This window comes from Mustela erminea, chromosome 12 (assembly GCF_009829155.1).
Source record: "Mustela erminea isolate mMusErm1 chromosome 12, mMusErm1.Pri, whole genome shotgun sequence".
Taxonomy (NCBI): Eukaryota; Metazoa; Chordata; class Mammalia; order Carnivora; family Mustelidae; genus Mustela; species Mustela erminea.
In genome coordinates, this window is record NC_045625.1 from 82,497,246 (window position 1) to 82,510,096 (window position 12,851).

The window sequence follows — 12,851 nt, forward strand, 5'->3', positions numbered from 1 at the left end:
ACAGCGATAAGTACTCTGCAGTATTTGAGTGACTGCATTTCTTATGTGGCATGATATCACATGTTATCACATGGTTGCAGATGCCTTTCTCACTTTACCTCATGTAATAGAGTAAAATGACATACCATCCCTATGTGTGTAAAAGGCCTCAGGCCCCAGGAATGGAGGGCACTCATATTTACGGTTTGGTTTTCAGGTTTGACTATTTTAGTTTTAACAGTATGAAGAAAAGCTTATCTAAGAAACCATGTTTCTTTGGACCCACAAACCCACAAAGCGTAAGCTTTGTGGGTCCATAAGAATGAAGGAAGATATCATAAAATACTGTAACAGTAGGATGTGGAGTGACTTCAATTTCCTGTTCAGTATGCTAATGGAGGTAATTTAGGTAAATTGCTAATGATTGAAAATGATGAATATATCTAGGGAGGGAGAGAGGGGGAGGGAGGAAGACAGGAAGGGGAGACTTAGACAATACAAGCAAGAAAATATAACCCAGTCATAATGCATTCTGTAAAATTGCTTTCAGCACCGATCAAGTAAGGTGAGGACACCTATCCCATCAAGGACGGTTAGGGAACATGAGCATGGATGGACGACCTGGCTTGTTGGTCCTGGCGCATCTGGCTGATGGCTTGTGTATTGGGCATTCAAAAGAAATGGCAGGCGTGGTCCTCTGTTTTAAGGTGTGCACTTAATTGAAGAGATCGGACATCTTATATATGAAGATACTTAAGAATATTGGGGGGACATCTACTTCTGAAAGCATAAAATGTTCTTCCACTGGAAGATTTTTATAGGAACTATGGACTTAGGAATCCATAGGAGCAAAGTACAAAAGAGACCTAGAACAAAGAGGAGGAAAGAAGAAAGGCGTTTGGAGGGAGCGGGGAAGTACGGTTACAGGAAACATTGGGATTGAACTCAGAAGCTCTATTTTGAAAGCATTTAGAAAGAGGGAACCTACCAGGCAGTGCCTTCTGTCCTTCTGGACCCTGCCTTGGATCACATGCGATTGTTAGCTCCTCTCACAGTCTGGGACCTCCATGCAGGGCCTCTTGGAGTCACGGCAGTGATGGGAGAGGGTCTTCATAGGTCTAGGTTTGCTCTCAACAAAAACTTCCTGCTGCAAGTTCCCAGTACTTAGGACTTCGGTCTGAATGTTGAGTTTGGAGCCCAATCCGGAGATTAAAATATGCCGAATATTCCCTGTGCTGTTTAGCTGTCTGTAGAGCATAGCCGGCCGAAGGACCTCACTTTCATCAGGTACCCAGGTGTGTCCCCTGCCCACCTCCACCTTGGAGAGGTGAGGCAGTGGGGGGCCGGGCGGGAAAAACCAGGAGAAGCAGGGAGTATGCACTTGGCTGGAAGAAGACTGACACAATTAATAGACATTAGAACATGATTCTCTGTCTGGAAATTGAGGGTGATTATTTCTCCTTCATTGTGTGCAGCATCCTTTTGAGATCGTTTGGGGAGGGATTTTGTCAGACTGGAGAATTGTGATTAATGAGGGAGGCCTTGCGGAGCCCGTCTGTGTGAATGCATTATCCTCAGTTGCTTTCCCATCTGTGCGCTCAGATCGCTCGGGGCCAGAGCTGTAAGGCCCTCAGAGCTGAGCTGGTCCAGCCCCATTATTTTGGATGACGAACAAACAGACCCAGAGAGAGTGAAGGGCTTACTCTCTGGCTCGCAGGGAGTCAGGGGCAGCACCAAGGTCTCCTGGGTCACAGCTTCCTGTTCCTCCGGCCACACAACACCAGTCCATTCCCCACTCAGCTCAGCGTTTCTAAAAATGTCTAAAATGAGAAGATAGGGTTCCCTTCCATGGAGAACTCATCATCTGGGTTGGGGGAGAGAGAGATTGGTAGCACAGCTCATCACTTTTTTAAAAAAGTAAGGCAGGAATGAGCTCAGGCATAGAAACCTAGTGAAGAGCATGGTGCCCTCCAAGGAGCCCTGGTGCAATTGGATTGGAGCCTTCAAGGTCTAGCAGGGGTGAGTCCTAGGAAGAAAGAGGAGAGCCCCGTCCAGAGAAGGGAGCAATGCGAGCCTCGCCACTGGTATCCTACCAAACCACTTCCTCATGACCCTCCACTGAGAAGTGGTATGGTCTCCTTGAATCTAGTAACCTCATTTCTCTTAAAATTCAGGGGGAGGTTGTGGCAGATATTTTGAATTATTATTTTCCTATTTCATCTAGTGGAAGATTGACCCAAAATGTTTGGCCAGAGACAAATAGGAAAGACAATCCCAGTGTGAACTACTTGAATCTGATTCCATCATGATCTCAAGTCTTTCTACTCATGATTTCAGCTCTTGTTTGGAAACGACTTGAGTTTTTGATGGACCACAGGATGAGTTTGTGACTTGATGTACTACAGACTGCCCCCATAACCTGGAAGGACTGACTGAAAAGCATGAGGTAAATGAGCTACGGACAGAAAGCTGTACGCCGAGACCACCCACCCCTTGTTTCTGGTGACTCTGTGCTCCTACTCTGTTCATGACGTACTATACATACCCCTCTGAAGAATGTTCTTCATCCTTGTGAAAGAGAAAGGTGGACTAGAGGGTCATCAGCTCCTTGTTAAATGGAACTATGGAATAAGGAGGTGAAAGAGAAGAGCAAAGAGTATGGTGGGAAGCCTTCTATGTTTGGGTCTCACCCCCCACCATTTTGTCTTTTCTCATGAGTGATAAAATCAAGCAACAAGCATTGACTGAACACCTTCTAGGTACAAAGCACTGTGCTGTGTGCTTTGAGGACGTAAGAACAAGATGCACTTCTCCTCTCAAGCACCTTATAATTTAGTTCAGGAGACACAAAACACTCTGTGACGGTCTCATGCCATATAATGTAGAACTCTACTATTTATTTGTTTATTATTATTATTATTATTATTGGCAAGTTGCCTTACCAAATCTGGCTTTCCATTTCCTTCTCTGTAAAATGGGGGTGCTAGCTTACAGGGAGGGATGTGGTGAGATGACATGGGATAATCGATGTGAAGTATGATGCCCGCTATATAATACGTACTCAGGGGGGGTGCCTGGTTGGCTCCATCATTAAGCATCTGCCTTCCGCTCAGGTCATGATCCCAGGATCTGGGGATCAAGCCCCACATCGGGCTCCCTACTCAGCAGGAAGCCTACTTCTCCTTCTGTCCCTCCCCCTGCTTGTGTTCCCTCTCTCATTGTCTCTCTCTCTCTCTCTCTGTCAAATAAATAAATAAATAAAATCTTCAAAAAAAATAGTACATACTCAGTAAATAGTAGTGGTGTGTCATTATCATTGTGGTGTAGAGGAGTTAAGGTCTGACATCTAAGATCTGATGTCCACACGGACATCCATGCATAGATCTTCAACAGGAACATCAAACCTAACATATCCAAAAATGGTTACTTTTCTTGTCTCATCATCTAATTAAATAGCATCACCATCTAACCAGTTGCTCAAAGACTTACAAGGCATTGATTTGCTCCCTTTTTTCCTTCCTTACTTTCTGACCACCTAGCAACTTTTGTCTGCACCACTTCTAAAAAATACAAAGAGTTTACCTACTTCTTTTCCACCTTCATTGCCTCCACTTTGATCCAAGGCACCATCATCTCTTGCCTCAACTACTGGCCTCTGCCTATTACACTTAGACTGCAGGAGCCTTTTGTTCTCCTACTGTGACCTTTCTAGTCCTCCAATGTGCCACACCCTTTTCCCCCTCAGAGCTTGAGCACTAGGTATTTGATCTGCTAGAATGTTCTTTCTCCCTCTTCTCTCTTTAGTAGCTTCATTGCTTGCTTGCTTGCTTGCTTGCTTGGCGAAGCAGGTCTCTGCTCAAATGTCTTCCCCACAGAGTCTTCCCTAAGATTGTCTGCTGCCTCAGTCCCCACCCAGTATTCCCCACAGCACTCTATCACCTCATAGGTGCTATAGAAGAGGAAAAAAGCACCAGAGTATCTCACAGGATGTTTTTAGGCAAGAGCTTGAAAGTGGCTGACATCACTTTTGTGCATATTCCTTTAGCCAGAGTTCAGTCTAATAGACCAACCTGCCTGCAAGGGGAGGCTGAGAAGTGTGCTTTTCTGGTGTGTCCAGGAAAAGGAAGCAACGTGGGGACACGTCATTCACTGCCACAGCTCACATAGCTGAGAATCCAAGTGTGCAGTTTCATCTAGATACTCAATGACACTGTCATCTTTTTGACCTTCTCCATCTCTGGATTCCCTTCCAGTTTGGCCACATGCTCAGAGAGACCCTCTCTCACGGAAGTAAAACGGACACAGAAGCTCCACATCTTGCCACCTACAGTAGTAAATAGTGAGAGTCTTTCCTGGAAGCCTCAGAAGTCTCATTGGGTCACCGTCCCATCACATAACTAATTGTTTTGACCAAGGGAATGTGATCTTAGAGCAATGTGTGTTCTCCATCCCAGGATTTAGAGGATGGGGAGGGGGGCAGCTGAACCATAGGGGATCGAGATTGGGGGTGAAGTAAGTTACCGAAAGAACTCTGATGAGATGTGGGATGAAAGGATGCCAGTGGCAAAAATGGCACATATCCACTACACGGCTTATAGGATTTATTAACCAACACACTACAATTCTAAAGATTCCTCCAATTAGTTTATCTAGGGATCAGTGGGCCAAAAATCATTTTGAAAAAAGATTTTTCTTTCTAGATACCTCTGGCAGCAATGGCCTGTATCAGAAGCATATTGTCCAGCCTCAACTATTTGCGAAAGTACACAGAAGTTCTTGATGCTTTGATTTGTCTTACTTTAGCCTACATTTTTTGTTGGTGAAGTATAAACCTGAGTGGCTTCATTCCAGTTAAGAGATAAGTATTTTTAGATGTGAGTTGTAATGGGCAGCAGGGACTCACCTTAAATCACCCCATCTCTGTTGAGGTCACAGAAATTGCAATTATACTCATGATAAGTTTGAAAGAAGACTGAGGAACTGAACTAAGGTAGGAACAAGACCATCATAGAGGAGGAACTCGTAGTCATGCTGTTACTAGGATGCCATGGTGTACACTGAAATCATCTAGGATTATGATGCCAGAGAGGGACTCAGAACCCAAGAAATGAAGCCGAGGGTCACAGAGATTGTTGACTCAATGAAACGATAATGGTTGATTTATAGCATGATCAGGTGAGCTTCAAAGCTGAAGGGGTTTTAGGGAATAAGGAGACAATGTGTGGAAGCAGCGTCAAGTAAGGAAGATACCCACTGTTCTTCCTGGTCTTGCTGTGGTAAAAAGGGACAGCCACCATTTCGAAAACCTTAAAGAGGAAGCAATGCACTCATGAAAACCTCAAGTGGTGGCTAGAAGAAGAAGATAAAGAAAAATGTTCAGCCAAGAGGTTGACTTTAAGATCTTCTGCCCAGTTTACCATGATAGTAGCTCAGGTATGGGCTGGATCAAGGAAGACCCTCGTGTCAGTCAACCAGAGACCGATTTCTGTTGATGTGCCCTCCATTAAGTTCAGCAGATACTGTGTGAGCAAAGCAGACACAATCCCTGTCCTCAATGGGGTTTACAGTCAAGTGGAGGAGATAGACATTAAATAATCAGATAAAAATCTGAATATAAGTAGAAGCTTTGATAATAGAAATGTGCAAACATTCAGAGTGTAATACAGGGAGATCAGATTCTGGGCTGATTCTCCACAGGTAGGGGTAAGAACATTCTCAGTGTCTATTTGGATACAATTGTTCAGTGCTCAGTATTAAGTATGGTAATGACCAAACCCTAGAATTATAGTTCTCTCTCTTTTTGGTGGCTATATGTGGGTGGGATGTTGAGTGATGGTCCTAAATGCTTGCCCCAGCAGAAATCCTATTGAGCACCCACAATAAGGGTTCAAGAACCCCATGACAGTAGAGGAAATTTCTCGAGCCAGACAGTCAGCCATTGTGGTAGGGTTCCATCAAGAAGCTACAAGACAGTCATATACATGGGTGGACCATCCAGAAACAGACCCAATTTGGAAATGCTGGAAGAGGTTTCCTGCAGGTAGCATCGCAAACTGCAGGCCTGTTTAAGACCATATGAGATGAGCAGGAGAAAGGCACATAGTCCCCAGTCCGAGTAGTATTAGAGTGCTCAGCAGGTAACCAGAATGGGCCTCAGGACAGGAATTAAAATGGGAATCCTGTCACCAGAGGTGGGCCATTGGTTGGGAGCCAAGTCTGATGAACAGGGAGGAAGCCTGCTTGTCAGAGCATTGAGTACAGGTCAGAAATAGTCAAGGGGATCTGGATACTGAACCTCGGATGTCAGACTAGTGCTCCAGAAATCCTGCCACCCGCCAGTCAGAACTGTCATGGGGACCTGGCTAGGCTGAGCCTGCAGCTGGGGTCAGACGACATCACTGGGACCCATGGAGGTGGCATCAGCCTTGGAACCACAGCCAGGACTAGATCTGTTCTGAAGTGTTCTTCTCTCACCGATGTGAGCCATTTTCATCCACCACCACCCTTGAGGAGCTCATGATATTGTAGAGATGACAAGCATGGAGATACATGCTTTCTATATACCTTCGTTTTTATCTGGGGTTGACCAATATTTTCTTTCACTGGCAGAAGTTGGGAGAGAAGGGCCAGTGACATTAAATGAAATTTAATTAGCAAATACACGAGAAGGGAGTATGACTCACTCCTGGAGAGAAAGCAAATCTTTGCCATTCTTCTGCTGACCTGACAGAAAAGCATTTTACAAGTGGGAAAAAAATGGCTGACATTTACTCAGTGTTCACCGTGTGCTGGACACTGTGAGTAGATGACGCCCTTGAATCCTCCCAATTAGGTAGTATTATCCCCATTGGGAGGATGAAGACGTGGAAGCCTGCAGAGGCATGCGCTTGCCTAGGGTCCCCCAGCTGGCCAGCCACCCCCCAGAGCCAGTGCTCCTAATGATTCTACAACACCGCACACCCCAGCGCTCACCGGGTGAGAGGAGGTGGGTTTACCGCTATCTAAAGTTTCTATGAAATGCAGGGCATAGTCAGGATGGAAACCCTGGTAATTTTTTTAAACTATGTAATTAGAAATCTCTTTTCAGATGATTTTTTTTTTCTTTTAAATCTCATTCATTTGCTGGATAATTTTCTTGAGCTAACTCTAATAACACCATTTTAGTATAATTACTTGAGATAGAGGAGCTCAAGATAGAATTCTTACGAACGGTGTCTGATTGATGAAGGGTAATTTTGCAGCACAGTAATAGATTTAAAATAAATTCCAGTTGTCAAAACCATTAACACCCAAGATTTCTATAGGGGCTGATTGTATGTGCGTTCATTTGTTTGCTTCACTCATTCATTCACTATATATATATATATAGAGAGAGAGAGAGAGAGAGAGAGAGAGAAGCAACGTAAGCCAGAGAAGACAGTGACAGGCAGCCTGCCTAAAATGTGCAGAAATATCCAGTTTACATATTCCTTTATCTCTAAGTCTATAGTTCAGTTCGATGGGCGGATCCATCACCGTCCCGTTGCATGATTGGCAAGTGTGGAGAGGGACGGGTCCCACCCGTGGTAGAGCTGTGTGAATGTCCTGCAAGCAGGTTGGAAAGTGCCTGTTTTCACTTCTGTGTTGTACACGGGGACATTGATTGAGGGTAAATGTCATGTTAAATGTTCTTACCAAAACTAATCCCCTGCCCAACAAAAAGACTTTTTTGTTTGGACCCCTGCAGTATCTAAAAGGGGGAGCTTAGCTATTAAATGGCCTTCCACAGATGCTTTATCTTTCTTTGTATCTGACCCTTTACTTCAGAAGACAAATTGTGGCTCTCCTTGATCTGTTAGGTGCTAGGCTTAGATGCCTGTGGGCACTTAGAATAGGTGCATCTGTTGGTGAAAAATGTAGCCTCTCCTCTCCCTCTTAAGTGAATCACTTGAACATCCCTAACGGAAGGGCCTCAGGCCTTTCCTAAGAGTCACATGGAGCCATGGCACATTTTATCTATTTGCAAAAAGCTACTGTGTCCTCAAGAAGATACCTAATACATTGGTCCTCAAGCCGAGACTCCTATTACCAACCGCCTGGGCCGTACTGGGCTGCCAGACCCAGTTGCCCAGGTCACCTTCAACGCCCCCACAACATTTCTGAGAGAGAAGCCAGGCCCTTGTCTTCACCTTCGGGTTACCCTCAAGGAAACTGAGGCTCAGTGGTTGAGGTGACTGGATCAGATTGTGCAGCCGGGAAGGAAGAAGTGGGGTTCGCCTTCATGTCTGCTGCCCCCCAGGGTCCTCTCTGTGGGGACTACTTATACCCTAGGGGATGGCCAGCAAGGAGGAGATGCACGAGTCTTTCTCTGTTCATTAAATATTTGCCGGGTGCCTACCATGTGACAGAAACTAGTCTACCTTTTGTCCTAAAACCAGATTTCACAAGGCAAAAACAAGACAGTCCTTAAAGTGTGGGAGTTTCATGGGGGTGGGTCCCTCTCCACCACACACACCTGAAGACAGTCTCTTGGCCCAACAGAATAACTTGCCCCCTTGCATCGTGTAGCCTCTTGGAAGCAGTCAGGACTCTTTGTTTCTTTCCTTCCCACAGAGACGTGTGGTGAGCTAAGCTTCTGGACGCACTAAGGTAAATGTCAAGGATGTTTTCTCAGTGAATCTTACTGGCTGGTCTTATTTTTACTTGCAGCAGAAATAATAGCTCTGGCCATGCGAACGTATAATCCTGAGGTGAGGAAATTGCAGGGCAGGGCGACGGGAAAAATGCATTTTGACACTCTTCCTTTGACTGATACCATTTATGTGGCCTCTGGCGAGCCTGAATTTGATGCAGGTCAGATGTCCCAGGAAATTATAATACCAGAAAAAAGGTGCCCGGAAATGATGCTGTGCGGGGGGGGGGGGGGGCATTTCAGTGGCGCCGTTGACTGGGGCCATCTTTGATCCCTGTCACCTGCTGCTCAGGACGTGGGTGACTATCAGTTATATAAGCTCTCAGAGGCTCAGAGAAGCATGCCAGAGAGGGATCCAGGTCAGGATATCCATCCAGCATCTGGAAAAGCAATTGAGCTATTCAACGTAGGGACAACTAGTCAGCTCCTAATGGGTCTTCGTTTTACTTAATTTTGGGAATAAGACCCATAAAGCTGCCCAGGCGACACAGCCAGGGATCCATGGGTGGATATAGTGGGAGCTGGAGGTACCTCATGTAGCCCCAGGATTCTGTCATCGCCACTACTGTGCGTCACGTGCAATACCATTCGGTGGAGCGAAAAGCATTTCATGCTCTTGGTTTTTCAGAAGAGGCCTGTCAGCAGGTTTTCTAGGGCAAAAAAAAATACCTTGTGCCATAGTCAAACTTCACTAAGGGCCCTATCCAATGTCATCCCGCTGCAAAGAGGAATCCAGGGCTTTGCTAGAATAATAGGATACGAATCACTACCAGTAGGACTCATTACTGCAGACAAGGAGGGTTGAGTGGAGCCTCCTTTACGTTTCATGCGAAGTCTGTCTCCTTTTCTCCATATCGGTTCTCTGTCCTGAGGTCGGGCCCAGTGAAGAAAAGGTTGTCCTTTGGTGCTCTGGTCAGAATGAAGGTTTCTAGGACTTGACTCAAGGCAAAATAATATTTGTTGTGCAAACACTCAGTGCTAGGCATTGTGCTAGAAACTTCCCCAGTATATGCCCTTGGCAGACATTTCTAATTGGCAAGTACATTCATCCATTCAGCCTGGATTCAGGCTCAGATCCTCCGTAAAGGGGCATCAAGGGTGGCTCAGTTGGTGAAGCATCTGCCTTCAGCTCAGGTCATGATCTCAGGGTCCTGGGATGGAGCCCGGCGTCAGGCTCCCTGCTGATAGAGAGCCTGCTTCACCTTCTCCCGCTGCCTGCCTTTCCCCTTGCTTATGCGTGCACATGCTCTCTTGCTCTCTCTCTCTCTCTCTCTCTCTCTGTCAGATAAACAAATAAAATATTTTTTAAAATTACTAAAAAAAAATCCTCAGGAAAGGGCTCTTGGCAGCCATATTTGATCAGTGGGGTTTGTCCCACATGCCTGTGCCATCCAGGTATTTTTAAATGATTTCTTCAAAGACAGAGACCATGGCTTCCCGTCTCCTCATGGATGCTTCGCTGTGTTCACTGCCCAGTAAAGAGTAAAGATCCTCTGTTAAATTAGGGCTTGCGTTTTGAGAATGGCACCCACAAGCAGATGTGGTTATTTTTTTTAAGGAAGTGGAGAAAAAAATCCATCTGGGGCTGCAGATAGCCCCAGCTCTGGGTCAGAGGCTGCCTGATACAGTGCAGGGTGCACGCTGTAAAAACCGCACTGTGGCTAATTAGCTTTTGAGAAATGGGATAGAACCAGGAAGAATCAAACTAGATCTACGACCAAACTGGCTTTTCTCTGTTTTCTCTCCTCCTCCCACCCCCACTGTCTCAGCTACCTCTCTTTTTGCGTCTTCTCACAGTGATGATATATTTAATCGAGATCAACAACTTTTCTTTGAATATCGTGATAGGTTTGATAAGACATTTAGCAATATCTGTTTAAAAGTCAGACTGCCAGCTTTAGCTCTCCCTTTCTTCCCTGACGAGCTGTGGAACCTTGGCCAAATTGATTTCTCAAAACAGTACAATGGCAGCAGCAACGCAGAGCTAATACCAGCCTCACTACGTTGTGAGGACGGAAAGTGCTTTCACCATTAGGTAGATGAATATAAAATACAGCCCCTGTTTATACTCTGATTGAGGAATTACACTGGCAAAATGGGAAGGAAACAAAAAGGCAGATATTCCCCTATGGTTGGAGACACCATGAAGCAAACTGCTTACGCGGGAGCCTGTCATCTGGGGAACATGGTGTCCCTCACGTGTCCTCTGTCAGTGACGATCCAGACCTGCTCAGCATTTAGTACCATCCCTAGAAACACTACTGCCCTGGGTGGAACCCGGTGGTGCTCTCCGTACTGCATAGCTTATGCTCTGCTCACATTGGTCACTGCATGATAGGTGGGGGGCGGGGGGCACCATATCATGCTTCACGTTAACAAACACTGAGTGTTCTTGGCGATGCTTAGGATTTTTTTTTTTTTTTTAAGATCTATTTACTTGAGAGAAAGGGAGCATGAGCAGGGGTAGGGGCAGACAGAGAGAGAGAGAGAATCTTAAGGAGACTCCCTGCTGAGCAGAGAGCCCGATGAGATGCTTAGTCCCATGACCCCGAGATCATGACCTGAGCCAAAAATCCAGAGTCAGATGCTTAACCAACTGAGCCACCCAGCTGCCCCTAGCTGTACCTTTTTATCTACAAAAATCTCATTGAAACGTCTGTAGGAACTAGAACTCAGCTATTTCTGGAACTCTGTTCCCTAATCCTCTTTTGCCCATTGAAAGAATGGCTTTCTATAAAGCGGTTTTTGTCACCTCCAGTTTTCTCATTGATTCATTGATGCCTCAATTCATCCATCCCTCCTTCCTTCTTTCCTTCCACCCACTCATCCATTCAACAACCATTTAGTGCCTAATATGTGTTAACATGGTGGCAGGCGCCGCATGTACCGATAGACACAAAAACACAGACTCTGTGCTCATGGAGCAGTATCATTGTTGTGACGTTCTGATAAAACTGCATTTGTTAACATACAGAAATCCTCGACAGCGGACACAGTGCATTGCTGAGCTGGGCTCTGAAGCCTGGGCAGGGAAAGAACAGAGGAGGTCCCAGTCATGGCCAGGGGGGTAGGCGGCTCCCTGCTCCCATGAAATCCGCCATGTCTTTCCTGGTTGGCCTCTCTTCTGCATAATAATATTCCCAGTTGTAGACAACTGATTTCTCAATCTTGGTAAAGTGTGAGTAGTAAAATGATTTTTATCATTGTAATAAAATTAAATGAAAGAAATTTTAATAAAAGCATTTTTAGTAACTTTGTGACTTCTAAAAATTTAAAACATATAAACTAAGTACAATCAATGGGCTTACTCTCAACACCTCATGGCCCCTTCTATCCAGATCTGCTAGGTGAAATTTAAAGAAAGGAGAAATCAATAAAAGTGAGAAGACCTCCAGAACCTCAGGCAAGGGATGGTCTGCAAATCAAGCCTCAAAAGATGATTTAAAAATCTTGATGCTAGATACCCCAGGCTTCCACACATAATCAGCACATTCCCACAAAGGAAACCACCATGCAGCCAGGTGTGCTTGGGTTTGAAGCCGTAGGGTCTTCAAGGATCTAGGAAAGGCTCTGGTGGTTGGATTCTGTGTTCCTGGTGTATGGGCCTGGCTTCTTGCTTCTCAGGCCATGTTGGGCTTTGCCAGCGGCTCCCCTGATGCTGCAGCTGGGATGCTCTGATTTTGCTTGGTTGATTTAATTTCTCACTCTAGAGGAACAGAGTGCAATCAGTGTTTTCTAATTTGCCTCTAGACTCCTTTAACAGTTACCTTCAGACTGCAAATCTGAGGCACTTCACTTTATATCAGCTACAAGGTACAGGAGAGAGTGCTTACAGAGTCACATGGGACAGAAGGATTTCTCACACTGGGCCAGTTCTGCCGATTGCCTAGGTAGCTGCCGTCCTGGGGGTGTCATGGTGGAGAAGTCCAGAGACGTGGATTCCAACTGTGTGACCTCGGGCAGCTCTCTCTCCCCTCTAGGACCTTATTTTTCCTCATCTGAAATATAAAGCGCTTAAATCAAAGTTTCCTCTACTGTGATTAGTTAGATCATTATAAGTGACTAAAAGATGAGCATTCTTTAGTTACTAGTCAGGTATTTTCATGGTCGATTCCATTTATGGGAAGTGATACCAGGTTTTCACAACAATGATCATTGTTTCTTTCATTTTATTTGAGTGACATTTTCCTGGTATAGTTTC

The 12,851-nt window shown here is 45.3% G+C and overlaps 1 protein-coding gene across 7 annotated transcripts in view; it reads left to right on the forward strand.

The window, feature by feature from the left end:
- The window catches only part of APBA1 (amyloid beta precursor protein binding family A member 1), a 199,300-nt gene that overhangs the window by 67,083 nt on the left and 119,366 nt on the right, over positions 1-12,851 (forward strand). For 2 of the 7 annotated variants that reach the window (XM_032308661.1, XM_032308663.1), the window contains exon 2: positions 2,317-2,425. The exons of the other annotated variants lie outside the window; for them this stretch is intronic. The gene's annotated coding sequence lies outside the window, so the exon portion shown is untranslated. The remainder of the gene's footprint in view (positions 1-2,316; positions 2,426-12,851) is intronic. 7 annotated transcript variants of the gene reach the window in all.